This window comes from Ambystoma mexicanum, chromosome 9 (assembly GCF_040938575.1).
Source record: "Ambystoma mexicanum isolate Mex_15411 chromosome 9, UKY_AmexF1_1, whole genome shotgun sequence".
Classification (NCBI taxonomy): Eukaryota; Metazoa; Chordata; class Amphibia; order Caudata; family Ambystomatidae; genus Ambystoma; species Ambystoma mexicanum.
Window position 1 is genome coordinate 267,232,991 of NC_090931.1, and position 20,476 is coordinate 267,253,466.

At 46.2% G+C, this 20,476-nt stretch overlaps 1 protein-coding gene across 3 annotated transcripts in view; it reads right to left on the minus strand.

Moving 5' to 3' along the window:
- Nucleotides 1-20,476, minus strand: part of RABEP1 (rabaptin, RAB GTPase binding effector protein 1) — a 1,480,178-nt gene that overhangs the window by 741,419 nt on the left and 718,283 nt on the right. The gene's annotated exons all lie outside the window — the stretch shown is intronic.

The following is a 20,476-nucleotide window of genomic DNA, read 5'->3' on the forward strand; positions in this document are numbered from 1 at the left end:
AATTGAATAGTAACCAAGAAAAAAACATTGATATATGACACAAACTATAAAATTACACTGAGATATACAAGGGAATGCTCAATAAAGGACAAGGCTGAGAAAATCAATTTCAAAAACAGCTACAGCAAATAAAATTATCCACTGAAAGTATATTTTTGGGCACAATTGCAACCATGAGTCATATAAATATTAAATGGTGTCAACAAATAAAATAGACATTCTATAAGTGAAAAAAGTAGGCTGTGCATTTCTAGCTATCAATTCTTCATAATTTACCGATTTTGAAGAGCAGAAACCTTTTAGATAAGATTAAGTATTGTTTGACAATTAGCTCATGGCTAACTTGATGGAACTACTTTAATTAAAAAAAATATGCTAAATACATTTTACAGTTTAATGAAGATACCAGAGTCCTCATGCCTCGCAATACCTGATAAATCATATTTTCTAGTGTATGATTTCACTTTGAGGAGAAACACACCTTGCCAGACAAAGAGTAATCAATTCATAATGATCTAAACAACTGGCAGTGTTGCATGTAAATCTTGAAACTAGAATGATCCCGGCAAACCGATGCTGTAACTCTTATTCATGGGTTCCTTCCATTATATCAGATTATAAAAACAAGTAGACCAATAGTTGCATACCGGTACTAAGGGAAGGGTCCACTGATACAGAAAACAATCTTACGTGGATATCAGCTGTGACTCCCCAAGCAAAGGCAATAATGTGTACATAATGCATATACATACATCTAAGCTACTGCTTTAGGCAATTCGGCCAGCGGCTTGCTAGCAGCTCTGCAATAGAGCAGGGCCTTAGTGGCTGCCTTCCTGTGTTGGAATGTGCCATTGGTCCTCCAGAAAGAACTCCTTTTGCTAATATTGCTGAAAGTAGCCTTCAATTCATCTGGATACTGTTTGGTTAAAAAGTGGTCTGCATAATCGAGCATACAACTCAAATATGACAATGAAGTCCCAAAATGAGCCACTCACTGTCAAGGAAGTACACCGCTGAGGAATGAACCTCGATTTGGAGAATCCAAAATTATACATAAATTAATCAGAGGGCAGAGTTATAAAAATACCAACTTCTTCCAAATGATTCAGAAAAATTATAGTCCTGTAGGGAATTTTATCCACAATCCGAAAACATAAATAATGTCCGCCTAACATGTCAGCAGCAGTGGCAATTTGAATAGTGTTTGCCTGACACGGGGGTACAAAATGGCAACCGAAGAGCCAAATGTCAATATGTGACACATTTGTGCATGTGCTAATTCACGTATAGTACAATGAGAAACGGTTCAAGTTTCTACTATCTTCCTGCAAATTATCACGGCTTTATGCCATTTTTAGATTATTTGAAAATGGCCAGTGAGTCAAAACAGTCCAAATGATCAAAACATACGTCACTTACTAGCTCTTGCAGCAAGTGTCAAAACTATGCAAATATATTTCCAACATGTTGCTAGAAATCACACCAAATTGTGTAGAAGTTCAAATATGTGGGTAGAAGTGACAGTCAGGAGTACAGCAGGCCCTTTCTCTCCCTTCTTTCTCTGGTGCAATAGCTGTTGATGGGTGAGGCCGCTCCTTTGGCGGCAGTTAACACCTTGTGAGAGGATAATGCCGACAGCCCTTCCCTAACCTTGGAAAGACAGGGCCATGACATTAGATAAATACTGCTCACCTGCTTGAGAATACATGTTTCTTTTGAGAACTGGGGGGCCGAAGGACCACGCACTTTGATAATGGTATACATTGCAGACCCACCTGTAGCCTCAGCCATAATCTGACAACAGATGCGGGGCAGTCTTCAGATTCTTTGCCTCTAGACCAACAAATGTTGCTCTCCTTTAAGATGGAACACTCAGACTTAGTGCCTTTTGCCATGGTCCATTCCTTAGCTCATATGCAGAGCTTTACAATGATATCAGCTACATCTCAGAACCTAAACAAGGGCCATAGATGTTGAAGGATTGCTATCCTAGCCCGGCAAGCATGTTTCCTTTCCCTTTAAAGCACTGTCCCCACTCCCTTCAGGCAAAGGGATTGGTGCGCTAAGCTTCTTGGATAATTTGAGGCATTGACACTGCACCTTTAACTTTGCCAGCTCATCAAGCTCCCTCTGAAAAATACCATATGGGTTTTCAGCATCATTTAAAACAGAAGATATGGAGCTGCCTCAAAACCAGGCGAGTGCAGCAGGAGAGTAGGTGCAGGGATTTGTTTTTGGCTGGTCGCTAAATACGTTGAGAGGCGGGATTGAGGCATTTTGGAAACACTGGGTTAGACTTCTAGGAGAAACAACCAGGGATTCTGGCTACAGTCCAATGCTACGCTTTCCTGGACTGGAACTGCCCAATGGGCAGATATCCCAGCAATGCCCACTAAGCACAACGAGCAAGCCAATTGGGATAGGTTTGAAACGGCACTCAGCCTGCCAACCAAAATACGTATGAAGGTGAAGCGAGGGCCTGGGGTTTCTATATCTCAGGAAGCTTATTCTCTGTTGCTGCCTCTCATAACCATTGCCACCCTGCTTATGGTAAAGAGTGAAGCCATAACTCTGTCCCCTCCAAGACTGTGGGTTATTGGGATTAATGATTGCACTACTCCTGCGACATCGCACCTCCTCAACCCTCTTCATCTGCCTAGTACCTAGGGAATGATGGGACTTGAAGTTTCCAATGACAAATTTTGTTTTCTGAGCTTGATTTGCATTTTTAAATACACCTTTGTTCCTCCCAATATTGTTTAAAGGAATTTCATAGGAATTAGTCGCCAAATTTGATTGACAAGGGCCAGGCAATTCTTTTATTGCAACAAGATATAACATATTTTGGCATTGTGGAGTTATCTTCCCTAGAAGAGGACAAATGCTGATTCTCATCCCACAGAGTCCGCCCATTCCCCTGGGCCTTTTCTACTACCAGGTGATCCCACTGCAGAACACCAACCCCAAGGTCAGGATCCGAAAGTGTCTGCCTTTCCCTGGCCTCCTGGGAGGAGACTTTAGGCAGGGAATTAGTGAGGAATATGTGGGATTCATCACATGTGCTGAACTTTCCCACGTGTGTCCCCGTGGCAGTGATCCGTCTTGAGCTGTATTTGCTTTCCTTAAAGGAAAGAGCACAGTGGAATCTGCTTAGTATGTTTAGCAAAGTATTATCTCCTCCCATTGTATGCAGATCTTCACGACTGCTACAGGGCTCACAACTGTGACATTTATGGCGTTCGGATTGACAAGTGTAATCAGATCTTACAAGAACTGCGGTCCAGTAAAGAAATGCTGGCACTCACTCCACATGTTTTAGAATAATAGCTCTAGGAACTGGACTGGATACACACAAGCAATGCAACTTGTAGGTACAAGTTATACTCTGAGGTGGCTGTAGAACATCAGAAAAGAGACTTTTTGCCACATTACCTTAATAAGTTACCCGATGCCAAATTCAGAACAGTTTTTGAGAATTTGCTTCAATCCATTACCTACTAAAGTAATATTACACATTAGGAATAAAACAGAACATCTCTCTCCATACTGCCTCTTTTGTGACTCTGAAGCAAATCAAAACATTGAAACACCTTTGTGGAGTCTGACCTGCTTTTTTTGGCCCTAGAATTAACTACTTTAGCTAATTTGTTCACAATCTTGCTTTCGTGGAAACAGACTGGTTATGGTCAAGGATATCAGGGAAGTATACTCCTTTAACAGTGGCTATACTTGCCTTTTTAAAGGAGGAATAGTGGTCCCCTTTAAGTGCAAGGCAATATTGCTCTGTGTGATATATATATATATGACATTTGTATCTATATGAAACATTTATATGACTTTCTAAAACAGTTTGTATTTGTTATCTTTTTTCTGTTTATTTCAATTATTTATTCTTTTTTTGTGTAGGTCATGTTGTAAAGCATAATAAAAATACACAGGCTATTTAAGGAAAAATGAAGGACACAACCAAGACATATTTTATACCATGTGGCGAGGGAGGAGGCATAATTTGCTAAACTGCTGCAATGGAGGTTTATTGAAATGAGATCTTCAAAGACCAATTAGAAAATGGCTTTGAGAAACAAATAAAAACGCAGTTCCCATAGAGTAAAAATTAATAGTTACTCAACGTAGTGACTAACGTACTCTTAGTCCATAGGTCCCTTTCCTCCATAGAGTATGGGCGTCCCTCACGAGGGACGGGAGACAGAACCTTTTTCACCAGAGAAACTTCTTCCCCTTTACATTTAGAGGCGCGGCCCTGGGAGCATGTGCTTGCCCGACTCTGGCCACCAGCGCCACTCCTCAGCCCCCTTTGATTCGTCGACAATATACAACATTGCCTAATGACACCAGTATTATTAGGGGGGAGGATTGTGGTACGTATAGAGGAAAGGGGACTATGGATTAAGAGTATGTTAGTCACTACGGTGAGTAACTTAATTACTCTTACGTTCTGTCCCCTTTCCTCCATACTGTATGGGCGTTTACAACTGAATGTAGCCACAAGGTGAAGAGGAGACCCTCCTTAAGAAAATAGGTTTCTTAGAACCGCCTGCCCAAAGGCAGCGTCTGACCTAGAGGTGGCATCCAGACAGTAGTGCTTGCAGAAAGCCGAAAGGATGGCCCAGGTGGCCACCCTGCTGATGACTTGCCAAGGTACGTGCCTTTGGAACGTAATGGCCACGGACTTGGCTCTGACTGCATGGGCATGCAAATTAGCGGGAGCTGCGCTCTGCTGCCCCTCATGGGCCTCCTTGATGGCCGCGACCATACACCTCACTATGGAGGCCTTGGAAGCCTGATAAGCTGGCCGTGAGTCCCGAAGATAACAAAGGGGGCATCCAACTTGCGGAACCTCTGGTCCTGTCCAGTTAGTATTTCCGAGCGCGTCCGACATCCAGACGGTCCAAGACCCTCTGAGGCTCATCCTTGGGGTCGGCGAAGAAGGTAGGTAAGACTATCTCCTCGTTTAGGTGGAAGGAGGAGGGCACCTTGGGTAGGAACGCAGGATGCGTCCGGAGGACCACCTTATCCTTGTGGAAAGAAGTGTAGGTCTCTGATGCCACCAGAGCCTGTATTTCGCCGACTCTGCGAGCGGAGGGGAGACCTACGAGCAGTTGTCTTTAGGGTGACCAGCCTGATGTCCGGGGACACCATTGGCTCGAACGGTTTGTGCGCCAATGCGCCCAACACTACATTGAGGTCCCACATCGGATGTGGCTTCTTATAGACGGGTAGAGTCTGTGGAGGCCCGCCAGATGTCGCTTGACCACTGGGTTAGCGGAGAAGGAGAGACCCTCCTCTGAATTCCTGTAGGCTCCTATGGCCGCCAGATAGGTGCGGAATGTGTCCAACTGTACTCGAGAGTGGCCGAGGTGTGCCGAGAAGGAGAGCACGTCGTCCAGTGAGCACCTCAGGGGGTCAATCTGCTTTCACCTTTGTCTCTCTCCCCTCTTGTACCCCTGTCTTAATTCTTTTTACCTTCCGCCTTCTCTCCTAAGTCCTCCCCTCTTCCAACTGACTCACTATTCTACCTTCACCTTCTCCCTTTCCTTCCCCACCTCCTCCCCTCTTCGCCTTCATATGCAAATTGTTCTACATGCTTTATTACTGGTTTGATTCATATATATTGTCATTGTTTCTACTGTTTTATGTTCTTTGTATTCTTGTTGTTAAACTGTAAAGCGCTTTGGATTAAAGCGCAATATAAAACAATAAATACAAATACAATGACAGAATCTAGACCATTTGCTCCTATATTGGCTTCTGGTAGCTTTGGTCCTGGTGCCCTGGATGATCGCCAGGTTAGCCGGAGATAGGTTCAAGTGTTTCAGAGTGACCTGCTCAGGAACCACGCTGCAAGGGCTAGTTTGTGAGGAGCGGGGTGGAGTACCCTGACCCCCTGCTGGGTCAGGAGTGGAGCTGAGCCCAGCAGTAGGTGAATGGGAGGCCTTTCCGATAGGCAGAGCAGCTCGGAGAACCACGGTCTTGCCGGCCACCAGGGAGCTATCAGAATGATGCTGAGGTGAAAAGATTGCTTTATCCTGCAGATCACCCTGTGAACCAGGGGTGTGGACGGGAAGGCGTATGCAGATGTGTAGTTCCATTGTATCTGGAATGCAGATCACCCTGTGAACCAGGGGTGTGGGCGGGAAGGCGTATGCAGATGTGTAGTTCCATTGTATCTGGAATGCATTGCCCAGGGAGCCGGGGCTCTGCCACTGCCAGGAGGCGAACTGCTGGCATTTCCTGTTGTCCCGGGAGGCAAACAGGTCCACTTGGGGATGACCCCAAATGAGGAAGATCCCTTTCAGTACCAGGTCGTTCAATTGCCATTTGTAATTGTCCGCTCCCCAGTCTGCTGAGGCTGTCGCCTCCAGGTTGGACTTAAGTGGGAGATGGACGGCGGTGAGGTAGATGTTTTCCAGAGCCCAATCCCACATGCTGACCACTAGGCTGCATAGTGGGGGGGACCTGGTACCCCCCTGTTTGTTGACATAGTACATGCTGGTGGAGTTGTCCATCTGGATAAGTACTGTCTTGCCCTCTACGAGAGCGAGGAAAGCCTTGAGGGCCAGCCATATGGCCTTCAACTCTAGCCAGTTGATGTGGGACTCCTGCTCCTGCGGGTCCAGATTCCATGGACGCTGTGGTTGTCCAGAGTGGCACCCCAGCCCTCTAGGGAGGAGTCCTGAGGGAGAGGCTGCCGGAATGGTCTGCCCTGCCGCAGGTTGTAATCCGCAGACCACCACTTGAGGTGGAGAGATGTAGGGATGTCTACTGGCTCCACTTGAGAGCCCTTCTCCTGATTCAATGAGGCTGCAAAGTGCAGCTGTAATCTCCTCATCTTGAGTCTTGTGTGGGGTACATCCAAAAGGACCGCCGTCATAATATCTAGAAGGCGCTGGTACCACTCGGCCGAGGTCACAGTCCTGGAGAGGAAGTGAGCCGTGGCCCTCTGGATGGCCGTGATCTTGTCCTACGAGGGAAAGACTCTCTCGGATCCGGTTTCCCATATTAGGTTCAGGAAAGTCAGGCTCTGCATGGGTTGCAGCTGAGACTTCTTGAGATTGATGGTAAACCCCAGGACATGGTAAGGCACTCTGCACCCTACCGCAATTTTGTGGTTGAAGGAATCATTTTGCTGTTCCACCTGCAGCTGAGGTTAACTCTGCAGGTGCTGAACAGGGAGTCCTTCCGCCTCTACCTCTTCCACGATAGGTTTTTTGACCTCATTGTGAAAACTGACCTCTTTCTCCAGATATGGAGGAATAGAAACGAAAAGAACGACCTCTCCATCCTTGACCTGCAGATTGAGGTTGTCTAAAGATTTTGATGCAGCTCTAGAACCTTGCAGTTTTTCTAGACTGCCATCGGCCTTCTCCCCAAAAAGAGAAATACCGTCAAACGGCATGTCTAACAGACATGCATGAACATTCCCTGAAAATCCATATTTTCTTAACCAAGACATACGTCTAAGTACTGTGCTGGCAGCCATGGCTCTACTGGTCAAGACCACTGTACTGAAACTAGATTGAAGAGATTGCCTCATGACATCTTTACCATCTTCTATCAGGCTTAAAATCCCTTCTCTCTCTCTTTGCCCTCTGGTATGTGTTCTGCTGCTAAAGCAGCTACACCCCAAAGGGTATGTGTGTATTTCGCTAATGCACTGGTAGCATTGGCAGATTTTAATGACATACTACCGGAAATAAAAACTCTCAACTAAAGAGCCAATCCTCCTATTTTCCTTATCTGCTGGAGCAGAAGGAAAGGCTGCAGCCTTTGAAGATGCTGTTGCTGCTTGAACCACTAAGTTTCCAGGCATTGGGTTCCTGTTCAGAAACGGAGGATCTACGGAATTTCTTTGTTAATAACTTAACAGATGGAATAGAATCTGGTTTCAACCAGTTCTCCATTACCCTTACTCTCAGGCCGGCATGGAATGGTAATACAGCTTCCATAATTAGCCCACTGTCTAAGTTGTCAGTGAGATCAACAGTTTCTACAGTGGCTGCAGGTCTTGACCATCCCAGACATTCAGCTACTTTACCAATATCCATCCTGCAAGAAGGCTCAGTATAACCAGATATATCAGCATTACCAAATTCTGTTTCTGGTGAGGTTTCTTGACCCACTGGTTTCCTTTAATCTATCCACAAGATTATGCATCTTGGACTCATCTGAAATTAATTCTTCTGCAACATTTGAAGTTCCATATTCATACCCAAAAGGGGGCTGATCCTCTTCTTACTCATCTTCAAAGATAGAAACCATCTGCCTAAAGAAACCAGGACTTGGAATGGGTAGGAATAATTTACGCTCAGGAATACATTTTACAATCTTCAAGAGTGAAGAATGCTCCAATGAGGTCAACTGTCAATGAATGCGTCAACACCTTATGTTGCTTCGAAGGCTCAATATGAATGATATGCCTCAAAGGTTCAGGTGGCAAACAAACGTTTTGATTCCTTCGAAGACGGCTTCGATGCAAGCCGTTAGTGAATGTTTCAAGGTAACAGACACCTGCTTTTTCTTGTGCGTCGAGGAAGATTCCTTCAATTTAGGTCAAAGAACCTCTTTTCTCTGGCTCTTAGAGGCATGAGAAGGGACATACGGGACTCCCAACCGGTTTCAATAGACGTTGAGGGGTGGCCACTTTTCTCGGACTCCTTTAGCGGAACACTCGGAGGAGCGTGTCTTTTAAAAATGTCTAACATCTTTAAGCAGATGTTATCTGTCTCTGCTGCAGTCAAGTTCTTTTTTGGGCAAATAACTCTTTCAGAAGACGAAGATGAAGACGACAAGGAGCTGCAATGCCTTTCCTTACCCTTTTTATGGGAAGGGGATGACGAGCGTCCTGAACTGGACCTCGAATGTCTGTTTTGAACTTTTTTTTAACAAGAGACACATCTCTCAAGTCAGAGAAAGATTTCCTCTCTGAAAGGGTAAGGGCCAGGGATTTGGAGGAGGGTTTACTTGCATCGAGTTTCCCCTTCATTTCCCGCAAGGCCTTAACCGTCATCGACCGACACAAGCCACAGTCATTGACCTTGTGGCCCGATCCCAAGCACCACAGACAAACACCGTGCGGGTTTGTAATCGCCATCTTAGTCCCACAGTCCGAACACCGCTTGAAGCCTGTCTTCAGTGAGGAGGCCATTTTGTAAGAAAAAACTTGTCTGAGGCGAGTAGCTCCGAAGCACGCAGCAATGTGGAAAAAACAGAACTGAGGTAACTATGAGGGCACGTGCCAATATATATCAGCATTAACGTCACGAAGGACGCTGCAGGGACTGTTGAGGACCAAGATTCAACGCTGCACGACTCTCAACCCTATGAAAAAAGAATTCTGAAGGAAGCTGCAAGCAGACTTGAATATATCAAACATGAGGAATACGTGGGAGGACACAATCCATTTGAATAAATATTTTTGATACTTATCTTATAAATTAAGGATCTCCTTTTCAGTATACCTATAAATGATAATTCCCTGTTCCAGAGAGTGGGGACTCCCTGCTTTTCAGCATAATACATGCCTACAAGATAGAGCCTGAAGCTCACTTGCATGTCTGTTACGCTCACCTGGTATCCACAGGGACTCCACCCAGCCGGGTTACTCGCTGGTATGCTTCCCAGCTTTGCCCTGATGTGGTCTGCGGGGAAGGTTCTGCCTGAAAATACAGGAGGACTGTGTTCAAGACTGACCGACTGGGGTAAGTATCCTCCCTCCATCCCCATATGATTTCAGTCCCTCTGGCGCCCTCTCCTCGCCTTGTGGTAGAATTAGGCGTGCTCTCCGTCCTTCCTTCTTTGCAGGGGCGCGTTGTCTTTCATGGGCGAGTGCGGTCCAGTTACTTCACTAATGCCGGCCCGTTTGATATTGTTCAGGTAGGTCTTATTGCTGTTCTTTAGTTTTGTTGCTATCCTGCATGACTTTCTTTGTTTAAAATGTCTCTTTTTTCTCCCTTATGTATGCAGAGCTTCAGCGCGGCGAACTGGCTTGGTTGAGCCCCGCTGGTAAATGATGGCGCATTAAGAGCGCTATGATGCGGTAAGTAAGCGCTATGCGCAGCCTTCCCTTTGCTAATCTGTGTTTTCCTTCCTTGTAGGTCACAGTGTTCTTCCGCGCGAGTGGAATGTCCGGAGTGGTGCCAGCCGAGAGGTGACGAGCCAGGTAAGCCTTTTGAGCAGTTCGTAATTTGTAAATGTCTCTACTGCTTTCTTTAATGTTGCCTCTATCTTCCTCTTTCAGATCGTTCTGTCCGGGAGGCGTGCAGATTCGAGGAAGATGTTCTCAGTAGCTGCAAGTGTTTAAAGATGAAGACTGCAGGTAAAATGCTGCTGCTAATGATGTTCCTTTTGTCTCCTTGCAAGTTCTGCTTCTCCGAGGTTCGAGGGAATAGCTGGAGACGGTGAGTGTCACGTTGCAAGCTGCAAAGTAACGCGAAGCGTGTTGTCTTGCTCGGGTGTGGTTTAAATAGCCCCAACAAAATAGTCCAGGTAAAGTAGTCCCTAGGCTACCACACCCAAAACACTAGACTGCATAGCTTGGTTCTTAGGAACCAAGCTATGTGGATACCTCCATGTTGGCCGACAATACAATAAAGTAGTTCCCAAAGACATTGTTTTTCATGGTGTATGACCCTCGCGGCATAGGCGCCAGGACTGGCCCCATGAGGGCTTTTGAAGAGGATGCCAGGCTCTAGAGGCCCGAGTCCTGACTCCACCTGGCCATTGGGTTTGCCAGAGGGGGTTTTGGGCGAGGGTCGTGACAATGTCTTGCTGAGGTGATTGCCACCAGGAAAGCTGTTTTCAGGTTAAGGAACCCGATAGAACATAAATGCATGGACTCAAACTGAACCGCCATCAAAGAGGTTAGAACCAAATTGAGATCCCAGAACCAGAAAGGAGTAGGGGGAACCTATTTATAAGGCCTTTAAGAAACAGGGTCATTATCGGGACTGTGAAGGAGGATCTCTGATCCGGTGGCTTTTGAACACAAAGCTGCCATGTAGCCCTTTACCCTGCCTTCCTGAAGGCCTCCTGAGTCCAGTGACAGAAGGAACTCCATCACTCCAGTGGTGGGTCAAGAGAGGGTCTATCCTGCGCTGCCTACACCATGCCTCAAATATTCTCCACCTGTACGCATATAAATGATCTTGTAGAAGGTCTGCATGCAGCAATTAACACCTCAAGTACCTCTTCTGAGAGGTCTCATTCATCATACCTCCTCCTCCCAAAAGCCACGCATGTAGGTTGAGGGACTCCAGGTTTGGGTGGAGCACTCAACCTTCCAAATGGGAAAGAAGGTCCGGCCGCTGAGGCAGCCACAGAGGTGGGCAGATGGTGAAGTCCAGGAGCCCTGAGTACCATGTTCTCGCCCAGTCCGGGGCGATCAAGAGTATGGTAGCTCGAAACTTCCTCAACGTTCTGAGAAACCACGGGATGACGGGTATCGGAGGAAAGACATAGTGGAGATCGAAGACCCACTCCACAAGGAATGCGTCCTCTAGTCCACCTTTCGCTGGGAATTCCCTCAAGCAAAACTGTCTGCACTTTGCGTTGGCCCTAGTGGCAAACAGATTCACTGTCGTGGTACCCCACCAGGCAAAGATCTTTTCGAGAACTTCCTGGCACACTTCCCACTAGTGTGAGACCATGCACTGACCACCGTTTGTGGTTCTTTGTTCGCCGCAAACAATTGTCAGACAAACTGTTCGAAATAAATCTGTTTGCATTCGAACAATTACCAGACGAACAAACAACGCCAACCCAGTTCAGGGTTTTGTGGAGAGGGAGGTGGTCTGTCTGGTGGTTTGCTTAGTAACGGTAGACAGAACCCCCATCTGACAAGCTGCAAGGCCCAGACATCAGTTTATTTCCTTCCACCTGTCCAGTGCTCAGAGATTCGCCCACCAACCGGAGAAACATTTGGAGAGTACTCAAAGCAGCTTAGTTGGCAATGCCGCAGTCTGCTGCACCTACAGGCCCATCAGCGCCATCTGGGATGCAAGAAATGCATCTGTCCTTGCATGGCTTGTGGAAGCTGTGCTACCAAACTGAACATACCGCCTGTAACCTCTGCACCTAGAGGAAAAGCAGCCCGTCTGCTTGGCAGGCTGCTGCCCAGCTAGACCTAGCGACTTGGCAGCTAATTTGGAGTCCTTGAATTTCTTCAAAGACTTGTCGGCTTTCAGGCCGAACAGGTGCTTACCTTCAAACGCTGTATCCAGAAGTTTGGCTTGGACATTAGGTGAGAACCCTGAATTGTGGAGGTAAGCCAACCTCCACAGTACCGTGGACGTACCCATGGCGTGGCCTACACTATCTGCAGTGTCCAGGCCCACCTGCAGTGCTTGGCATGTCACCTCCTTGCCATCGTCAATGATGTGCAAAAAGTCATCTCTCACCTCTCCACCCGGGAGGCGCTCTGCAATTTCCGCTATGATCTTCCACAGTATGTGGGAATATTTTGCAAATGCACAGGAAGCGTTGACTGCCTTTAGGGCCATGCTCCCTGTCTGTAGGAAGAATGGAGTTGGGTGTGGCCGGTCTAGAGCTTACTGCTCCCCTAACTGGCTTGTACTTCTTGGTGAGGTCAGAATCCACAGTAAGTGTGGAACATGGTATCTGCCAAAGCGTTGTGATGGGATCTGAGATAGACACATTAAATGGTAATGCTCTCTCAGTCTATGGTCCTTTATCCACAATGTCTGTCAACTCATATGCCTCAAGGGGCTTGGACGGGTGCCCAGGTGTAAGGCTTCAATCACCATATAAACAGTTCTCCTGTACTTGAAATTCGGGTGGCCATAGGGAGCAGCCTGTTACAATTCAAGGTTGAGGACTATCAAGTATGCTTGTCACGGGCAACCCTTCAGCTAGAGTCAGATAACTGGTGTGGTCTGTAAAAAAACAGGCTGTCCCAGCTCCTCTTCATTGTCGTAAATCGACCTCATGATGTGGAAGAACTTCAACAAGATTCATGGGCAAAGGAGCGATTGACCGTCATCAATGTCAATGGAATCGCTCCAACAGGTCCTTGCGGTGCTCGAATCTGCTTTGCAGTTGTCGTGGTGGAGCACAAGAGAGTAGTACCTGACATGGTCACCATGGCGCCTGAACCTTCGGGCGCAACTGGTGCCGTACTCGCTTGTGGCATCGAGACCGGAGTCGTACCCGCCCCAGCTTTTTGAGAAAGCTGGAGTATTTGCTCAAAAGCCTCCCACTCTTCCCTCGGGGGACCCAGAGCCGGGCTGGACTTCCCATGCTCCTCCGATGGGTCGGAGTTGTGTTTGTGCTGATGGCATCTCTTCTTTTTGTGTGAAAAGGAGGATGAATTGAGTGAACCGCTTCAGGAATGAGAGTGTTGCTTTGCCTTCTTACAGTGCCTGCCCTCTTTTTCGGGTGTGGGGCTTTCAGTGTCTTGGCCAGACGACCTGCCAGTTGAACACGCCAGGAACTTCGATGGAGGACACCCGAGTGCTAACTTCGCTGACTGCTCCCTAATAGACGTTGGTTCATCTGCTGACAGGAACTGCACTGCTCGACATCATGATCCTTCCCCAGACACCACATGCCGTTACGTTGAGGGCCGTAGATGGACATCTTCGAACAGCAGTCTTGACAGCGTTTGAACCCCAGAACTTTAGGGCCGACATGTAGGTGAATCAAACAAAAAGTTCTTTCACAAGAGAATGTTCCAAAAGGTAGCGTGCTTAGTGTGTGGGAAAAACAAACTGAGGTACAGGGGTGCAGTGATGTGACATATACAGGCAATGTCACGTCCGCAGTTGAGGAGTGGTGCTGCTGAGTCAAGAGAAGTCGATCGACGGTTGATGTCAAGTCGTACTGCATCCCCTTTCAAAAGGTTTCTGAGCAGCTGATGCCGGAATCTTTCAGATGCAGAATCTGCGGGAGAATGCAATCCATTGAAGATGATTGCTTTGCTGGTGCAGTAACCGACGGGAGTTTTGCCTGCAAGGTTCATCAGTAGGAACAGAATGCATAACCACGACAGAGGTTTCAATGATGAAGCAAGTGACAATATTTGCTGCTAGGTGGTACTTTTTAGCTTTTGCCTATGGCAACGACTTTTCTTTTTAGGTAGACAGCACAAGGATGACTCTCCCGGTGAAATGGCCTGAGCGTCAACAAATATTAAAAGGATTGTGTGCATGTGGGAAGGTGTTTCGCCCTCAAACTGTAATTCAGGTACACAGATATAAGTGGATGAAAATATCACAAAAAATCACAAATACAAAGGATTGTGTAGTTTTAATTCAAATCACCAACAGCCGACAAGTGTTTCGACACACCGGTCATTTTCAAGACTGTAAGTATCAGTATTCATAGTCATAATCATAATGATCATAATCAAATAATAGAACAAGAAATAAAGCAACATATTAGTCCATCATTGAGAAGACATCAAAATTAAAATGAAATAAAATTTTCTTTCCACCATGCATTGTTAGAAATGTTATACAATGCAGTATATAAATACATGACATCATTAATCAAAAGACAACAAAACATACCACAATTCAGGTCGAGGACGGGGCAATCAATCAGTGTTTGATTCAGAAAATTGGGAGGGGAACACAAAATAAAGGAAAAGTAAATAAGACACTTACACACAAGGTAATTGAACCATCAGTAATAAATTATCGTACTAGTTTGATGGATAATATGCACCAAAACGTGCAGTTAAGGAAATCATTTCCTATATTAAGTAGAGCATCAGGCCAGAAATGAGCTGTCACCAAAATCCACCAAGAGATTAGAATGAAAGAAGTTAATAGAATTCATGATCAATCCGTTGGCACTGGATTGGATGTGGAAAAAAATATACCATCCAATGATTAGAGTCCTTAAAGAGGGATAGTAATATGGGTGGTGAAGTCCTGCATGTGAGCCCAGAGTTGTTACAAGGCTATGCTTACCCTGGCTCTTGATTACAGCACCACATTTTACTGCAAAATCATATATAGGTTGAACTAGTCAGTCACCGGCTCAAGACAGACATGAAGTTATTTGCTAAATATGGCAGGCCCATTTAAATGTAGAAAGATAAGAGATAAATACCTGAAAGGACGCAATTGTCCCGAGAAGGTGAGGTCTATTGGTTAGTATGCTGGCAAGATCCAGAAATTGCAGAGTTGCAGATTAAGAGATCGTTCTATAATGTAAATTAAGTGAGTCCGTTTAATAGTCCAATTACAAATGAACAGGAGCTAGCTCAGGTGGTGAATATAACGATTAATAATCCATACCTGAGACCAAATAGGTAAATGATCCTGGTCCCAGAAAACCGCGAGTCGTTAGAAGAATTGTATCCCTTCAAAATGGTTGCAATTTGCAGCAATTCATATGAAAATTAGGGAGCCTGAAACCAAGATACAAGTTATATCAGTATTCTACCCAAGATATCATGGAACACTGCTGATTATTAATGTTGGGGCTTCTCAGTAGTTAAAAAGCAATTAGAAGGTGAAAAAGATTCTGACCCGTGATCGGAGAATAAGTTATAGAAGGGGTCAAATCCCCATTCAGCCGGACGGGTTTTAATCAGTTTCTTATGAATTGCTGCAAATTGGAGGCCGAAGAGGAAAGCAAGCAGCACCTTGTGTGGCTGCCAACAGAGCCCACCTGCTGTGAGAAGCCTATCGGCTCCCCAGCCCTGGTGCTCCCACCTAGAGGAGCAACTGCAGTGGAAACAGGCTCACACGTCAGAGGTTCCCCCTGGGGCGTCCCGCCCTTGGGGACGGCGGGCACACTAACCATCATGACCTCCCGCAAGCCGGGCAACAAGTGAGTTTTGGAAAGAGGGCAGGTGTGGGTGACCTGGGAGTTGGAGCCTCGCAGAGCAAAATGCCTCAGGGTGCACCGGCGGTGGCGTGATGATCTCTGGTAGAACAGGCCCGCTAGCCTCTTCTGCAAACAGGGGTTTCCCTGACGCCTGCAGGCTGAGGGGGCCCTGCTTGCTTGGCTGGTTTTCTCTGGTGAGGAGCAGATATCGGCTATAGTTGAGGCGCAACAACCTGTGCCCTTATGCACATGGCGGGATGATTAAGAAAACTCATAGGAAGCACCATTCACAAAGAGGTCACATACAGGAGCATTGTTACTGATCGAGTGAGGGCAGACTCCCATGCTGAAATAGCTTAGAGATGGTGCGTCTGTTGCGGGCAACCCTGGGCCCCGTTTGGAGGAAAAGTTAAACAGTCTGCACAGAGGTGCCAGAGCTGCCTAGAGTCACTCTTTTGCTACTGCGTCATCGCCTGGGATAACACCCTTCCTGCAAATAGCTGGTGCACAATCCATCTGGGCTCGCATGTTTGGATAGCCAGTATCACTTTCATCATGAAGGCGGGGAAAAGGAAGGATAAAGCAGCAACCTCTATCAAGTAGATCGTACAACAGCCCCGGCCTTCGGCCGTGGTCCCACAAGTTCAGAAAATGTCTCATCTTCGGATTCCGATGCGCAGCCAGCCGCAAAGGACATAACACGTCTGCGTCAATCTATCCAGGGGATGGCCGCCACTCTACAGGAATTGAAGGGCTCTTTTCAGGAGCTAGCACAGATTGTCCAGCAGACGGAATCCAGACAAGTTGATTTAGAATCAGATTTTTGTGACCAGGCAGACTCCTATGACCAGCTGGAACAGAGGGTAGCAGCGCTAGAGGCACACAAAGCTTCTTCATATGAGAAACAAGAAGAAGCAGAGAATCACTCAAAGAGTAAATATTTGCATCACAGATTCCTAAGGAGGTTCGAGACCAGGATTTAGAGGCATACATCCGAGAGTTGTTCCTAGACATATTGGGAGACGCAGAAGCAGATCTCACTCTCAACCGGACACAGAGTCTCCTCTAACTTTCAACAACTCCAAAACCTCCTTCCAGATGTATTAACAAGAGTCAATTTAACAAGAGTCAATTTCCTCAAAAGTAAGTAGCGGATTTCTTTTAGAAATATAGAGGTCAGCGAGCGATTACAGTAAGAGGGAAAACCTTGCAAATGTTCCAAAACCTGGTATAGGAAACAATTCAGAAGAGTAGGGCAGTGCGGCTGCTCACCCTGTGGATTGCAAGTAAGAGTATTCAATATCGATCGGGATACCCTTTTCGTATCCTTTTCACAGTTGATGGGCTCCACCACCAATACACCACCCTTTGAGTGGCGATTCAATGTCTGAAGATCCTAGCAGGTGAAAAACAACTCCCAATGATGTGGGCCAGGAGGCCCCTCTGGCGGGCTGGTCTGGGAACGCCTAAGGAAGAATAGACTGAAGGATCATAGGCACCCATCAATGGACAGGAGGGAAAGAAGCAGGAATTCAGAGGGCCCTACTTGAAGGACTGCTCCGTTGCCTAGGCGGAGGGGCGCTTAAGATGTTGGACCAAGTTATGCAGTTTCAGTTATGGTAGCTATGGTTCGCTAAAGGCGGTTTTGATGTGATCTCAATATGCTGCGTTGTAAGAATCTGTTGACAGTTATAAGGGCATTGGGAGCACTTACCCTCATTCAGGTATCTTTGACCTGTTGATCACCCCAGATGGGGTGCCTTTTTTAAATTATTTGCTTTTTGGTTTTTCTGTCATACATGTTGTTTGTGGTATGGTTTATATTGTGTTGTGGCGTCGGATAGGGATCACCAAAGGTTGTCCTCGGGAGGAAAGGCCTACTTTGAAGAGGCCTAATTTATCAGGGGCCCGGTTGATGTTTGGGATGTATATATATTGGGCAGCACTCCAGGGATGGCTGATAGAACACTAGTCTCTATGAATCTTCAGGGGCTAAACACCCTGAAGAAGAGTAGTGTGCTTTCTAGACTGGTGGAATTAGGGGCAGACATTGTCTTACACCAAGAGACTCATTTATTGAGAAAGGACTGGCCAAGATTACGCTCCAGATGGTTCCCGCATCAGGTTTTTGCCTCTTCCCCTCAAAAGAAGGCTGGGGTAGCAATTTTACTGGCTAATTCACTTGGCTTTGAGAAAGTGAATGTTCTCCGGAACCCCCAGGGACAATATCTGGGGTTGCAATGTGAGAGTGGGTGGCAGAAATCTGACCCTGGTTTCTAATTATGGTCTGAATCAGCAACATGATGGCTTCAATTAGCCCAATTTCAACAGGGAGATCTTGTGGTTGGTGGGGATGTGGTGCTGGATACTTGGATGGTTAAACCAAGTCTAGTAACCATGTCGGAAACGGCGAAAACAATTTCCCTTAAACAAACCATGGTCGACCTACATTTGGTAGATGTGTGGCGACATTTAGATCCCCGCACCCACGACTTAACACACTTTTCACATTTTCACCGTAGTTATTCCAGAATCAACAATTTATTGGTCTCCAATCCCTACTTCAAGGGGTCAGCTCGGCCAGTATAGATCTGGCACTGGTTTCAGATCATTCCCTTATCACCATGCAGAGGGATGGGTTTGGGCTGGATACTCGGAAAACTACTTTATGGAAAATAAATGACTCTTCTAGTCGACCCCATGTTTTGTAACACCATATCCGAGAAAATTACACAATATTTCCAAGACAATCTAAATGGTGCTGTCCCTATAGCTACGGTGTGGGATGCCTTTAAGCCTACATTATGTGGCAAGTTTATTAGCCTGTCTTCAGCACGTACACATGTTTTAACAGCCCAACGATGGCAAACGGGGAAGAGGGTGCTTGAATGGGAAACCCGATATAAAGGAGATGGTTCCAGGAGGACATATAGACAGTTACAGGTGGCAAGAGCAGAAGTGAAGGCACTATGGGCGGATATCTCCCATAAATTGCTCAAAATAAAGCATTTCTATCTCAGCACCTCTAAAAAGGGCTTGCACACCCTAGCATACCAACTTAAAGCCCAGAAGAATAGGAACACGTTAAGGGGGTTGAGGGATGGAACGGCCACATTGTCTGAGGACCAGCCCACTAAAATGCACAGCTTATTGCAGAATTACATATTATTCATTGCCTAGACACTTGATGGGACCCAATAAGATGATTTTATTTGGGATGGACATCTTCTCCAGATTGCGCAATACCATAAGCAGAGATTGGATAGTCCCATAACAGTTGAGGAAATCACCCATGCTATTTGCACTCTCCCTACTAATAAAGCCCTAGGCCTGGATGGTTTTACAGCCCTTTTTTATAAAAACGTTGCTAGTGTTCTCTCCCCTCAGTTGGCAATCCTTTTAATTCCTTTGTGGACACGGGGACCATTACATCCACTATGGGGGAATCAACATTAACTTTGATTGGTAAACCAGGCAAAGATCCCACACAATGCTCCTCTTACAGGCCTCTTGCAGTTCTTAATTACGACACTTGTATCCACTCCAAAATGTTAGCTACCTATTTAGCCACTATGCTCCCGGATTTGGTGGGCAGATACCAAACTGTGTTCGTTCCTGGATGTCACACGCATGATAACATACGTCGAACAAATGATGTACTTGCCTGGGCCCGACAATGTAAAAAGGAGATGGTCGTTCTATCGATAGATGCCGAAAAAGCGCATGATCGGTTTGACTGGGTATATGTGTCCACAATGCTGGCTGGGGTTGGGTTCGGTCCTGGTTTCCTTGGGATGGTGTTGGCTAATTTTGTCCTCCGTCCACCTGAATTAAACTGAATGGAGCATTGTCGGACCCAGTACAACTGCAGAGAGGTACCCGTCAAGGATGCCCCCCCCCCTATTGTTATTCATCACCGGATACCAACATAAAGTTGCATTATATGCAGATGACCTGCTCTTCTATATGAGGGATTCTCAAGTCATACTCCCCAATATAGTTTCTTTGTTGGCACGGTTTCAGCAGGTCTCTGGGTTTAAGAATAATGATATGAAAGACAATGCATTACTTACCGTAAAAGCATTTCTGATGGTTGTATCTGCTTAGATTCACATGCTGTGCATAGGTCCGACATCCAGTGGTCACTGCAGAGTATTTCATTTTGTTTTTCGTAGTCGAAAAGGGACGTCGACAAGGCGTGTCTGAAATACTATCCGTATAGTGGCGTGCGTTGTACCCACAATCCCTCACGCGTCGAGGTCCCTCTGTTTGTATTTTTCTGCCCTGAGGGAGCCTTCTAGACGTGAGTGAGTACAGAAAAGAGAGATATAAAAGGAAGTCTATGTTCCTTCCATCCGAGCGGGGAGGAAGGGTGGGCGCATGTGAATCTAAGCAGATAGAACCATCAGAAATGCTTTTACGGTAAGTAATGCATTGTCTTCTGATGTTTGTTAATCTGCTTAGAATCACATGCTGTGCATAGACTAACGAGCAGTACCCGGAGTTGGCGGTGAATTATGAGAAGGAACAGTAGAGAAAAGATGTCTTAATACTGCCTGTCCCACCTGGGAGTCAGATCTCGAGTGTGCATCTAGACAGTAGTGTTTTGTAAAGGTGTGCACAGAACTCCAGGTAGCTGCTTTGCAGATGGACTCAAGGG